The sequence below is a fragment of the Meles meles genome, chromosome 6 (assembly GCF_922984935.1).
Source record: "Meles meles chromosome 6, mMelMel3.1 paternal haplotype, whole genome shotgun sequence".
In the NCBI taxonomy this organism is placed as follows: Eukaryota; Metazoa; Chordata; class Mammalia; order Carnivora; family Mustelidae; genus Meles; species Meles meles.
In genome coordinates, this window is record NC_060071.1 from 105,959,931 (window position 1) to 105,973,037 (window position 13,107).

Consider the following 13,107-nt stretch of genomic DNA (forward strand, 5'->3'; position numbering starts at 1 on the left):
ACAAGTTTTGGAAGCTTGGAGAAGTTCTCTGATATGAGCAGCTTTTTTAAAAGAAAAAAGAAAACTCCCACAGATTTAGTCATTATTCCTGGATAGTTGACAATTTCACGTGTTGGCTACCATGTTCATGAAACTCTCAAGGTTTGCTTAGGTGGTTCTGTTGTGCAAACCACGGGGTGATTTCTTTTTTTTTTAATCCTAACCCTAGGCAAATGGCTGGAGTAAAATTTGCAGTACAGTATTACACATTCAGATTGGAAAAATGAAATAGATGTGATGGCAACAGTCTAGAAAACTCTATTGGGCGATTCAAGAAACAGCTCTAGCGATGATGAAAACTCAGCTGCATCTCAGCTGTCTCCAAGATCCCTGTAAAGAGTCCAAATAAAAATTGTTACGTCAGATGTGAGCTCAAAACATGGATTCTAAAATAATATATCAGTATACATAAAACATGATTATAAGTATATATGTGAGATTAAATTAATAAATCAAATATTACAAGTAAACATTTGATGCATCAGTATCCATTACACTTGCCATATGTAAGCTAGTCAAAGGCTTTCCGGGAAATTACATAATGAGAGAAATGGTGTCTCCCCACGTATTGAGGTCGGCCTTATATTGGGGACATTTATGGCGTGCAGGAGCGCGTAGATTATGGGTGGAGCTAGAAGGTTTGGATGGACCGATAGCCAGTGGAAGAACTGATTCAGGAAAAAAAACAGTGATATATTTTCTCACTGCTTCTTAGCAGGGTAACAAGTCTGTCCTGTGCTAAGAGAGATTGGGACATTCTGGTCAGAAGGACAAGAACGAATTTACTTTAGTTCATGTTGTTCTATTCCCAGAACTACAAGTGCTCCCTGACTATTATTCACTGATGGTTAGGATGTGCTGTGAGGTTGTTTATTCGAGCAACCCTCTGATTTGTTACATAACACAAAAGAATGGAATCTGAAAACACAGAAGGTGGAGAAATGTTCAGCATAATAAAGTCATGTGTGATACATATTTAACCCTACCTACAAGTTCCTCTAGCTATTTGTTTAAACCCACTCTTGGGCTTTTCCCTAGCTAAAAGGCCTCCTTTTGTTGAGCAATTTCAACGTATAGTCACATTTTGAACTGTTGCCAGCTAAAATTCTTGCATTAGGCTCCATGGCTGTCTGTTCCACCAAGACAAATAAGAACTGGCCCAACCCCTCATCTGAGTGCATTGTTCATGGTGCTGAGCAGTGATTTTCCATATCTGCCTGTCTTTGCATTCACCCCAGGAGAAAGGGTGAGCCTGGTTTATTGAGTTCTCATTTCTCACAAAGCAGCAACATCTGGAGGGCTGAGCAGTTTGTTGGCAGGTCCAGCCCGAAGGAATTCGGCCATGGTTCCGATTGGCTCTTATCAGTAGGTGTCACTAAAGACAGCTTCAGAGACAGAAAAATAAATAGGCCAATTAAGCAATGCCAAGAACAGACTATTTTATAGCCGTTTCTGCTCTTTTTATTGTTATTCCAACTGCAGAAGTTTCAAGATTCGAATTATTCTCTGGCTCCCCGCCCCCACCCCCTGCAAATGACCACTTTTCCATTTTCCAAGTGCCTTCCTTTAGAGTCGGAGAGTGGGACAGTCAATTAGTAAACTTACTTTGTGGTGCCTGATGTAGTGAAAACAAAATAAAAACAGATGAAGGAGATTAAGTCTAACACGTGACAGCAATGACACTGCAGCTGGCTGTTCATCTGCGCCCAGGCTAACGAACACTTCACCATCCCCTTTCTCCGCGCAACGTGAGACACTCAGCACATACGACGCATCCCACCCCAGCCATGCCTATGTGTCCCGGGAGGATGCACACATGGGAACTCTGGCGTGAGACCATGCATTTCTGAGGAGGTCCGCAGGGGAATTCCCACGCCTCTTTCTGGAAAGGGGCCAGACTTATTCATAGTGGCCACCATATGCACGGGCTTCACTTTTTGGTGACTGAGACTCCCACCAGCAGACATAGGCCCGGGGGGACTCTAAATTTGACCTCCAAGTCCAAGCAACATCATACATATGCAGAACACTTTACTGATATTTCCAGTTAGCTGATACCTCATATAGATTCATCTATTGTTATCTGAGAACAAGGGAACAATTCAAATGGGTGGGTTTGGTTTGTAAATGCACTGTGAACAAAACCAGGGCTTCTCAGTGTCAGCTCCATGGCTAGCACATCGTAGGTACTCAGGCAATATTGGCTAAATGAATGCGGTATCTGTGTGCTCAGAATATCGGTAACCTGTTTTGTGAAGATCATATATATGGTCTCTACCATCTGCTATGTACGCCAAATTTTCATGCATTTTAGTGGTACTTTCATTCTTTCAGATTTTAGGGACATTCCAACTACATCATGTAAGAAGATCCTTAGGTTTGAAGACCAAACCAATGACTTTTAATTCCAAAATGTAAAAAAAAAAATATTTATTTTATTTTACATTTTTTTATTGAGAGGAGAGAGAGTGGGAGCACTGTGCAGAGCTCAGAGCCAGACCCAGAACTTGATCTCATGACTGGGAGATCATGACCTGAGCCAAAACCAATAGTTGGATGCTTAACTGACTAAGCCACCCAAGTACCTCCAATTCCAAATTTCTTACAATTACAAATGTAAAGCTGATAGCTAATAATAATAATGACGGTGGAGCACCCGGATTGCTCAGTTATGGGATCAAATGGGACCTTAATCTGAGTCACCAGCTCAGGTCATGATCTCAAGGTCATGGGATCAAGTCCTACATCAGTATCTACTGGCTCTGTGGGAATCTGCTTGAGATTCTTTCTCTCTGCCCTTCCCTCCACCCCCAGTCACATGCATGTTCACTCTCTTTCTCTCTCTCTCTTTGTCAAATAAATGAATGACTCTTGGGGGAAAAAGATAATAATAACAGCTGTCACATACTGAGTACTTATTCTGTGCCAAAGGAAGTTTTATACATTATTTCATATAATCCCACCAGAACCCTATGAGATAAATGTGATTACTATCCCATTTTACATATGAGAAAACTGGGACCTAACCCCATTAAATTATTTGCTCAAGGGAACACAGAAAGTTTTAGAGCCAGGTTAAATCAGGTTGTCTGACTCTAAACTGTTATCTTAACCAGGTACCTTGCAGCCCTATCTTCTAGCATGGAACTATGATTAGTAAATCTTAACAAATGGGAAGGAGGAAATATCTAGGACAGGAGAACATAAAATGAATAAAAGAGAATGAGTGAAGTTTGAATCTACACTGTGGTAGTTATAACTGGGATACTGGGTATTTAGAAGATGCTGGACTTTAAAAAAGGTGTGGGGGCATTGCTTGTTTTCAACGCTGGGGATTTTTATATTCACAGCACTGCCATCTAGGCTCCAAGCTCAACAACAGAAGACTAGTGAACCTCATTTTCCCCGTGAACATTCTTCCCCAGCATCTTTCTGCAATTTCAGACTCCCAAGTCCAAGTTACATGATGTCATTTTCATTTATTGGGTATAATTACTAAATTATACAGGCCCCATACCTACATTCTTGTATTCTAAAAAAACAAACAAACAAAAAACAAAACAAAAAACACACACACACAAAGACATGGTTCTGTGAAATGAAATGTACACAAGAGAACTCAGGACCTGCTGGCCCAGAATGTGCATCATCCATGGTGCCTCCACAGAGAACACGCAGAAACCTCCTTGATAAGAATGCAAAAAGCCAGTCTTACACTCTGATTTCAGACTGAAAGTTTCCAAATCTAACGGAACACATATTAAGCCTCAAAAACTGACAAGTGTTACTTACACATTTTAACAGATTTTATTATTTATAAACTTTTGAAATACTTAGTTTTTTTATGGGATTTTTTTTTCAGCTATATTTCATCCTCTACTAAGGCATAACACATCCACAATAGATCTACATACTCCAACACATTTCAAAGAATATTGTTTATCTTTCATCCCCAATTGTGGAACATTCTTGTGGCATCTTATTCGTAACAGATTTATGCTCAGAATACTAGTTCTAGAAGCTAATCCTCCCCAGGTTTCAGTCATCTGATGGCAAGTGAGAGAAGAGCATTTAATGGGTGTTTATCATCCTTTTTGTCAAGATCAGTAATGTGTTTTATCCAGATGAATCAAAATATAGGGGAGGGTTTAGTAAGAGTCTACCTTTCAGTATAATACAACACAACAATAATAATATAATCTATAACAATAAGAATCTATAATACAATAATAATTTAATACAGTAATATAGTACAATTTAGAACCAGCTTTTTTAGGACCCCTAATTCTAAAAGTTTCATTTATAAAACCCAAATCTGCAAACATTGAAGACCTATGATGAATAGAGCACTGTCTTGCAAAGTAGGGGCACATGGACAATACTGTTCTTACCTTCATGAGTGCCACACAATGACAAGGTAGGATGGGTGTTATGAGAGAGTTGTCTTTAAAGGAATGAAAGATGACCCCATTAGGAGAATCAGGAAAAGTTTTTTAAAGAGACTGCATTTGAGATGAGCCCTCATGGAGACATGGAATCCCTCGTTGAAAAGTAAATGAAAGGGGAATAGCATGGAGGAGGCGTCAAGCAGAAACTACAGATCATAGAGGGAAATGCAAACAGTTTAGTAAGAACGAGGCTGAAGATTAGGCCAAAAAAATATATACCATTTTATGGTGGGCCTTGAGGCCAACGGAGAGTTTTGTGCATAAATCAAAAAGCAGAGGGGAGCTACTGAAGTCAGTAGAGTGAGATCCATCCCAAACTTGAGGACGCCTCTGGCCCAGTGTCTGAGAGACATGCAGAGAGGAGAGCAGGGTGGGAGGGATGGACTGTTAGGGAGCTCTAGAGCACTACAGATAGCAGCATCTGGGAAAATGAGACCCAGCAGGAGGGAACAGAGAGATAGGAAGGGAGGAAGAATGTTGTTGATGACAGAGAGATGGCGGTGCCATTGCCAGCAAGAAGAAAGTCAGGAGGAGGGTTTGCTTTCTCATTGGTAGAAATCACCGAGTTTGATTTGGGACAAAGCGAGTCCAGTGGCCATTGGTACATGCACAGGCATCTTGAATAGGTCTAGAACTTGGCCCTGCGGTGGTAAAGTGGGGATCCCCCACTCCGACAGTAACAACAAAAGCCATTGAAGCTGGCCAGTCATCAAGAAACAGGACATGGAGAAGATAACCTTTGATATGTAAGTGGGCAAAATGCTGGAGGATGGTAAGAGAGTGTGGAAGAAAACCGCATGTGTGCTTCAGGGCCACACAGACCCAGATTCAAACCCAGAATCCATCTCTTCATAACTGTGTGAACTTCAGGAGCATTTTTTTTTTTTTTGGAGAACAAAATGATGTGTGTACATAAAACTCCCAGCCCCATGCCTGACACAAAGTAAGTTTTCTAAATGTGAGTTAATTCTTCATAGCATTCCTGGTACCACTGCTCATTCCTTTTGATTATCTTTCCATTGTCTTTGAAAGTTTGTATTTCCAGAAATTCAGTTTCCAGAATGATAGGTTAATAGTCTTTAATATCTACAGGAAAGAAATATCTGGTTTTGAAAGAAAAGGATAAAAATCCATGATGGTTCAGAAAGGCCTCTAATTTGCAATCCACTCTAATTATCTGAAGAGGCATAGCCTCAAATAGCTTATAAGGATCATAGGGTAGTTCTATTTTCAACATTTTGAGGAACCTCCATGCTGTTTTCCAGAGTGGTTGCACCAGCTTGCATTCCCACCAACAGTGGAGGAGGGTTCCCCTTTCTCCACATCCTCTCCACCCTATGACCCAGCAATTGCACTACTGGGTATTTACCCTAAAGATACAAACATAGTGATCCAAAGGGGCACGTGTACCCGAATGTTTATAGCAGCAATGTCTACAATAGCCAGACTATGGAAAGAACCTAGATGTCCATCAACAGATGAATGGATCAAGAAGATGTGGTATATATACACAATGGAATACTATGCAGCCATCAAAAGAAATGAAATCTTGCCATTTGCGACGACGTGGATGGAACTAGAGCGTATCATGCTTAGTGAAATAAGTCAATCGGAGAAAGACAACTATCATATGATCTCCCTGATATGAGGACATGGAGAAGCAACATGGGGGGGGTAGGGGGATAGGAGAAGAATAAATGAAACAAGATGGGATTGGGAGGGAGACAAACCATAAATGACTCTTAATCTCACAAAACAAACTGGGGGTTGCTGGGGGGAGGTGGGATTGGGAGAGGGGGAGCGGGCTATGGACATTGGGGAGGGGAGGCGAACCATAAGAGACTATGGACTCTGAAAAACAACCTGAGGGTTTTGAAGGGTCAGGGGTGGGAGGTTGGGGGAACAGGTGGTGGGTGATGGGGAGGGCACGTTTTGCATGGAGCACTGGGTGTTGTGCAAAAAGAATGAATACTGTTACGCTGAAAAAATTAATAAAAAGGGAAAAAAAAAAGATAAAATTTTTCTTCTTTCTAAAAAAAAAAAAAAAAAAAGATAAAATTTTTCTTCTTTCTAAAAAAAAAAAAAAAATAGCTTATAAGGAATGGTGGGGCTCAGGGTTCCATTCCCAGTAGACCACCCTCTGTCATCATCATCTATGTTTAGTAATTAAAATGCATTCTTGAGCAGTCACACGAAAATTATGAATCCACATGAAGCTGCAAAGTTGTATCAGTCTTCTGTTTTCCCCAGTTACATAATCTGAGCAACACAGATTGTATTGCTTACCCACCACACATTTTCCTGGTCCTAAGTAAGTAGGCAAGTAGTTTCTTCAGTCGCTGAGACTGAAAATGCCCCATTAATTTTGTCTCATTGATAAGCCCCAGTGGTTTGTTTTTTTTTTTTTTGTTTTTTTTTAAAGGTTTTGTTTATTTATTTGATAGAGATCACAAGTAGATAGAGAGGCAGGCAGAGAGAAAGAGAGAGGGAAGCAGGCTCCCTGCCGAGCAGAGAGCCCGATGCGGGACTCGATCCCAGGACCCTGAGATCATGACCGAGCCGAAGGCAGTGGCTTAACCCACTGAGCCACCCAGACGCCCCGCCCCAGTGGTTTGTATAAGGAGTCATTATTGTGTCAGTTACTGAGACATTCTCAGATGAAAGAAAACGAAGAGAATCTGTTGTGAGCACACCTACCCTAAGACAGTGACTGAAGAAAGTTCTCTAAGCAGGAAGAAAATAGTAAAAATAGGAACCTTGGAACACAGTAAGCAAGAACATTGATAAATACACTTGACGTCTTTCCTCTTGAGTTTTCTAAATAGTGTTTGATGATGAAAGCAAAAGTTATAACATTGATGGATGCGGCTTTAAATTAAGAAAGAGGAACTCTGGAAGGCAGTTGCAGTGTAAATGGGGTAGGGTAAGCAATGTAAAGGGAGGTGATGTTTCTGTACTTCATTAGAACTTGTAAAATGTCGACAGCCATAGACGGTGGCGTTAAGTTGTATAAGAGATACATAGGGTGAAAAGATACACATATCAAGTTATGTATATAACTTAAACTATATAAATTATGACTTTATAAACTTTGAAACTTTTAGGAAAAATTGTAGAGAAAACATCTTCAGAACGTGAGGTTCTCACACTTCACCCTAAAAGCTTAAGTTATGAAAGGAAAAGTGGATGAGTTGAACTCATCAAAAAGGATAACTTGCTCTGCTTGACACCCTGTTAAGAGAGTGAAAAGACAAGCTATAAACTGGGGAAAAAAATATTTGCGAACCATATATGCAACAAAGGATTAGTGTCTAGAAAATGGAAAGAACTCTGAAAACTCAACAGCTAAAATAAATCCAATGACAAAACAAGCAAAAAACATCAATAGTCATTTCATTGAGGAGAAGCTGCCAATGGCAAATAAGCACAAGAAAGATGTTCAACTTCATTAGCCATCAGGGGAATGCAGGTTCAAACCTCTACACATGAGTGTTGAGGTAGTGATAACCTCTACACATCTATCGGAATGGCCAAATAAGGGACAGTGACAACACAAAATGCAGACACACTGCATACCTACACGTCTTTGCTGATGGGAATGGATGAGAGTACAACCAGCCTGGAAAGAAGGTTCGCAGTTTCCTAAAAACTAAACATACAATTACCATATGACCTGGCAATTGTATTCCTAGGCATTTATCCCAAAGAAATAAAAACTTATGTTCATGCAAAAAACTATGCATGAATGTTTATAACAGCTTTAGTCACAATTGCCAAAAACCAGAAACAGCCCAGATAACCTTCACTGGGTGGATATTTAGACCAGCTATGGTATATCCATCCAATGGAATATCAGGCAGTCATAAAAAGGAACAGACTACTAGGACATGAAAGGACTTGGATCAATGTCCAGAGAATTGTGCTGAGTGGGGACAAAAACTGTTAATCCCCAAAGTTAAATAGTATATGATTCTATTTATGAAATATTCCCAAAAGGACAGAATTATAAAACTCAGTTAATGTTGCCAGTGGTTAAGGACAGAGTTGATGTGGGAAGATAGTAGTTTATAGCTATAAAAGAGCAAAATGCAGGACTCATGTGGAGATGGAAATATTTTGTATCTTGAATGTATTAATGTCAAAACAGTGATTGTGATATTATATGAGAGTTCTGCAAAATGTTTCCACTGGAGAAACAAGGTAAAGTGTACAGGGGATCTCTGGGTATTGTTTCTTACAACTGCATATGAATCTATAATTATTTCAAAATAAAAAGGTTAATTCAAAAGCAATTTCTAATATGAGTTATTCTCCCGTATTCAGATGAGATTCCACAGGGAATCACTAAATATTGACAGGCTATTTGGAAGGGGAGAGGGAGTGGGAGCAATGAAGAAAGGAAAGGAGGAGGGAGGGAGGGGGGAAGCAACAAAGTAAGGGAGGTTGGGACAGGAGGGATGGGAGGGAGAAAAGAGAAGACACAGAAGTAGACCTTGCAAAAGATCACCTGGCCATTCTTTGGAATAGTCTGGGGAAAACGGGGGGTGGGGAGACCGGCTCAGAGGTTCCAATAGAAGATCAAAGATGGTATCTCTGATAACAGAGAAAACGGCTTCCTTCTCAATAAAGAGCATGAACTTACTGAGCATGAGTAAGAATTCCTCTTGGCACGGAGTCCCTCAAGAATTCCTCTTGGCATGAAGTCCCTGGAGTGTCCAAGAAAAACTGATGGCCCACAGGGCATAATTGTGCAAATTTGAAAGTTAAAATGAAATCTCCCTATCTGTTCCAGCACATGTGTGTCCTTGCAACATGATATTTATGATGTGAATTGGGCTGATTAAATCCATTTTAGGGTTCAGGGATTTGCACAACCTAAATATCCTAGTTCTCAGGGAATGAAGAGCTTCATATTTCCTTGGCAAATTTCATCTCACTGGCATCAGGAGGAAACTGTGGGTGATAAGGAGAACTTGTCACTGGGGGCACAGGGGTGGGAAAGTTAGCCATGCACAGCGGGACGTCGATCTGAGTCAGGGACCACTCAGCCATGATTTCATGAAAACTCTTTTTGAGCCCCCACCTGGGACGTTCATACGCAGATGGTATATATGAGAAAGTATGACAGGAGAGGCCCTCGAGGTTAGTAAACACAGAAGTGATGGATGCTAGGGTAGGGTAAACCTCATCATGAATCTAGAGGAAGGCGAATTCCTGCTAGAGACTGAAAAAGAAGGAGTAAATGAACCGGGGAATTAGACCCGATGCTGAAACTGAAGATCATTACGTACGCCAAGTCTAAACTCGCATCTGAAGTTTAGAACGCAAAACGTAATAGGGGAAATTATTATCCTCCTGCAAATTCCATTCTGGTAGACCCACTATCCGATCATGGCAAGAACCTAGTACCCAAAACACAAATCCGTTTTAACAGGACACAAAGAAAATTCTGTGTAGTATATTATCTTTCCTTTAAGCAAGTCCCCTTGGACTAGTTTTTGAATACGATATAACCTAGCAAATTTTCGGGTGCCGAGTCTCCAACAAAGCCAGGCTTGTCAACTTACTTACCCTTTATTAATATCAGACTGGAGGTAAAGTATCAGCCAAGTAATGATGTAAAACCCAGAAAGAAGAATGCTGCTAATTGCCAAATTTGTTATGGAATTATCACATTTTCCGTTTCAGGGCTATGTTCCGGGAGATCCACTGAATAAAAGCCCCATCAGAACCATAGATCACAAAGATTGAGGTAAAGAAAATTTTCTAATTGCCAAATTTGTTATGGAATTATCACATTTTCCGTTTCAGGGCTAAGTTCCGGGAGATCCACTGAATAAAAGCCCCATCAGAACCATAGATCACAAAGATTGAGGTAAAGAAAATTCAGAAAACAAGCCTGTAAACTTGGGCATTAGGCCTTTCAAAATAGACATCTTCGAAGGGAATGGTCAACATAAACATACTTGCCACTGAGCGTAATTTAACGAAATAATTTCTGTGTATAGACTCAGAGACATGCTGGATGTAGAGATGGTAAAAATCTGGTTCCTCTGTAAAGATTTGCCCAAGTCTTTTATTAAGATTCATTTCCATCTTGACCTTCAACCTGTCGCTGCTTCCTTTCTGCCTTTCATGTTCTCTCACCTTGATGCAAGTCAAAATCCTGTCCTGCTGTATTGCTGGACATTTTATTTTAGGTTAACTGTATAGTTTAACTTTGCTCGCCACCATTCCTAACATATGGAAGCAATTAATTCATTTTCTTTGCCATCCTTAGGATCGGAATCCCAGATATTCTAAATGTAACTTCATCATAGATTTCCCTTAACTAATTACATAATATCTAACCCATTTTCTTAAAAGCAAAAGTTGCTGGTTAAGAAATAAAAAACGGCATTGCTTATAATAAACTCTGCATGCTACACTGTAATTTAAACTGTACTGTTATGTACGGTGAAGGACTGAAAGTTTAGAGTTACTCCCCTTGGCAAACATTTTTTTTAAGGATTGCTTAAATAAGCAGTACAGAAACCAGATGTCATTTGGTAAGAGTATCTGAATGACCAAAAATTTGCTGTCTGGGTATTTTTTTCCTTTATAAAAACAAGAAAAATTCTTTGGATTTATATCATATTTAGCAGCTGTGAAACAGTGCAAACATCTGTTTGTACCTATGGGGAGCTGACCCGCGGGGTCCTCATCTCTTAATCACCAAGCATCAAGCCAGCCTCAGATGCACACTTTCTTGTTTTCTTTGCTGTTGCCTCCGCACTTCAAAGTTCTCAGATGCTCAAGTTCTATTGGCAGAAGGGAGGAACTAATCCATTCATTAGAAGACCAGATGATTAGGATTTTTTGAGACATGATCACAGCGTTCTCTCCACCCAGACTGTGCCCAGAAACACATCCACATTTGCCTCTAAATTCATTTTGGAGTGTCTACACTTAATCCAAATAATGCAAGATTTATGAGCCTCAAGCAAGATTATAGCAGCACATACACTAGCCTGCCCAAGGCCTGCCGTCACCATTTGGGGCCACAGTCTTTAAAAAGTCATCTTAAGATAATTTGTTCCTTTTTAAACTCTGCATACAGATATTGCCTTCGCCCTTATTTGGAGTCTCCCTATTAGAGCTTTTGCTAGAGGGTTTTGTTTTTTGTTTTTTTTTTTTTAAAGAGCAGTAAAACAACAACAACAAAAGCCTTGCCACACTTGCACACCCAGGGAATATCAGTTTCTAAAGGCTAACATTTTTACTGCACTTTATAAATAGGGAAAGTACGCTGAATTGGAATTGAAGCTTGCCAGGTCAAATCAGCTGCTTTATTTTTACATTCTTTTTTTATATACAAAGTCTGCCAAATAAAGCATTCCTATTGCAAAAGAAGAAGAAGAAGAAGAAGAAGAAGAAGAAGAAGAAGAAGAAGAAGAAAAGAAGAATCAGCCTCATTTTTATAATATTAAAAAAATACTCATTAAAACAAAGTGTCATTACCATAACTCCCATTACAAAGAAGATACGCTCTGTTTAGCAATGTTACTTATGAGGATGGCCCATCATAAAAACACTCTATTAGTTAGTGTGAGAATAAGTTCTCTGTAACAATTGATTCTTGACCAGTGAATGCCTTTGGTGGCCCTTATTCATGTAGCAGACATTCCCTACCCTGCGTGCTATTTGCATTGCTCTCTGGAAACAAAGAGGAGGCCGTGTTATAGCTGTATTCTGACCATGTGGAAATTATACTTGGCTGATTTCTCTATTTTAAACATTCCAACTGCCCCCACAGGGTGGGATGGGAGAAGGATGTGCCCAACAAATTAAAGCCATAGGAATATCCAGCAACCTGAAGAAAGACGCTAAGGTAAAAACCACATGAACAACACCTCCCTTTATATCCTGCTGGGTTCAAAGAACTTCTTGTAACTTGATGACACGCTAAAGAAAGCCTAGACCTTGGATTCGTCTCATCTTTATAAGCAGTTTGGGCTAATGTACATATTCTGAATCCGGGATCCATAAAACAGACCAATTCCCAAGGTATCAATAGGTGTTCCTGGGAAAGAAGATTCCATGGTCAATTAAATTCGGGAAATACTCAGAAGACCCCCCCCCCTTTTGGGGACAAAGACAAGGCCTATTAGCAAACTAAAGGCTCTGAGAACTACTGCAGTAAAGGCATCTTCTATTGTTTTTTATTAGAAAAAAATAGAGATAAAAAAGTATAAAGAATAATAACAAAATCCAAGTACCCACATAGGAGCTTAAGAAAGAAATGTTACAAATACAACTGAACCCCCTCTGTGCTTGTCCCCCACCATACCCCTTCCCTCTTAGAAGGAATAAAATACTAAAATGTAGATTGTATCCATGTATTTATTAATTTTTTATTACATTTACATATATTCTTAAATAATGAGTAGTTCTATTTGTATGTTTTTAGCTTTTCTAAAAATGGTATAATACTCTAGACATTATCTTGATAATTCTTTTTGGGAGGACTCAACATTATATTTATGACATTTTAACATATATAGCTTTAGTTCATTTATTTCACTGCTGAATACTTTTCAATTGTGTGAATATATCCCAGTTTCTTTACCTGTTGAACTTT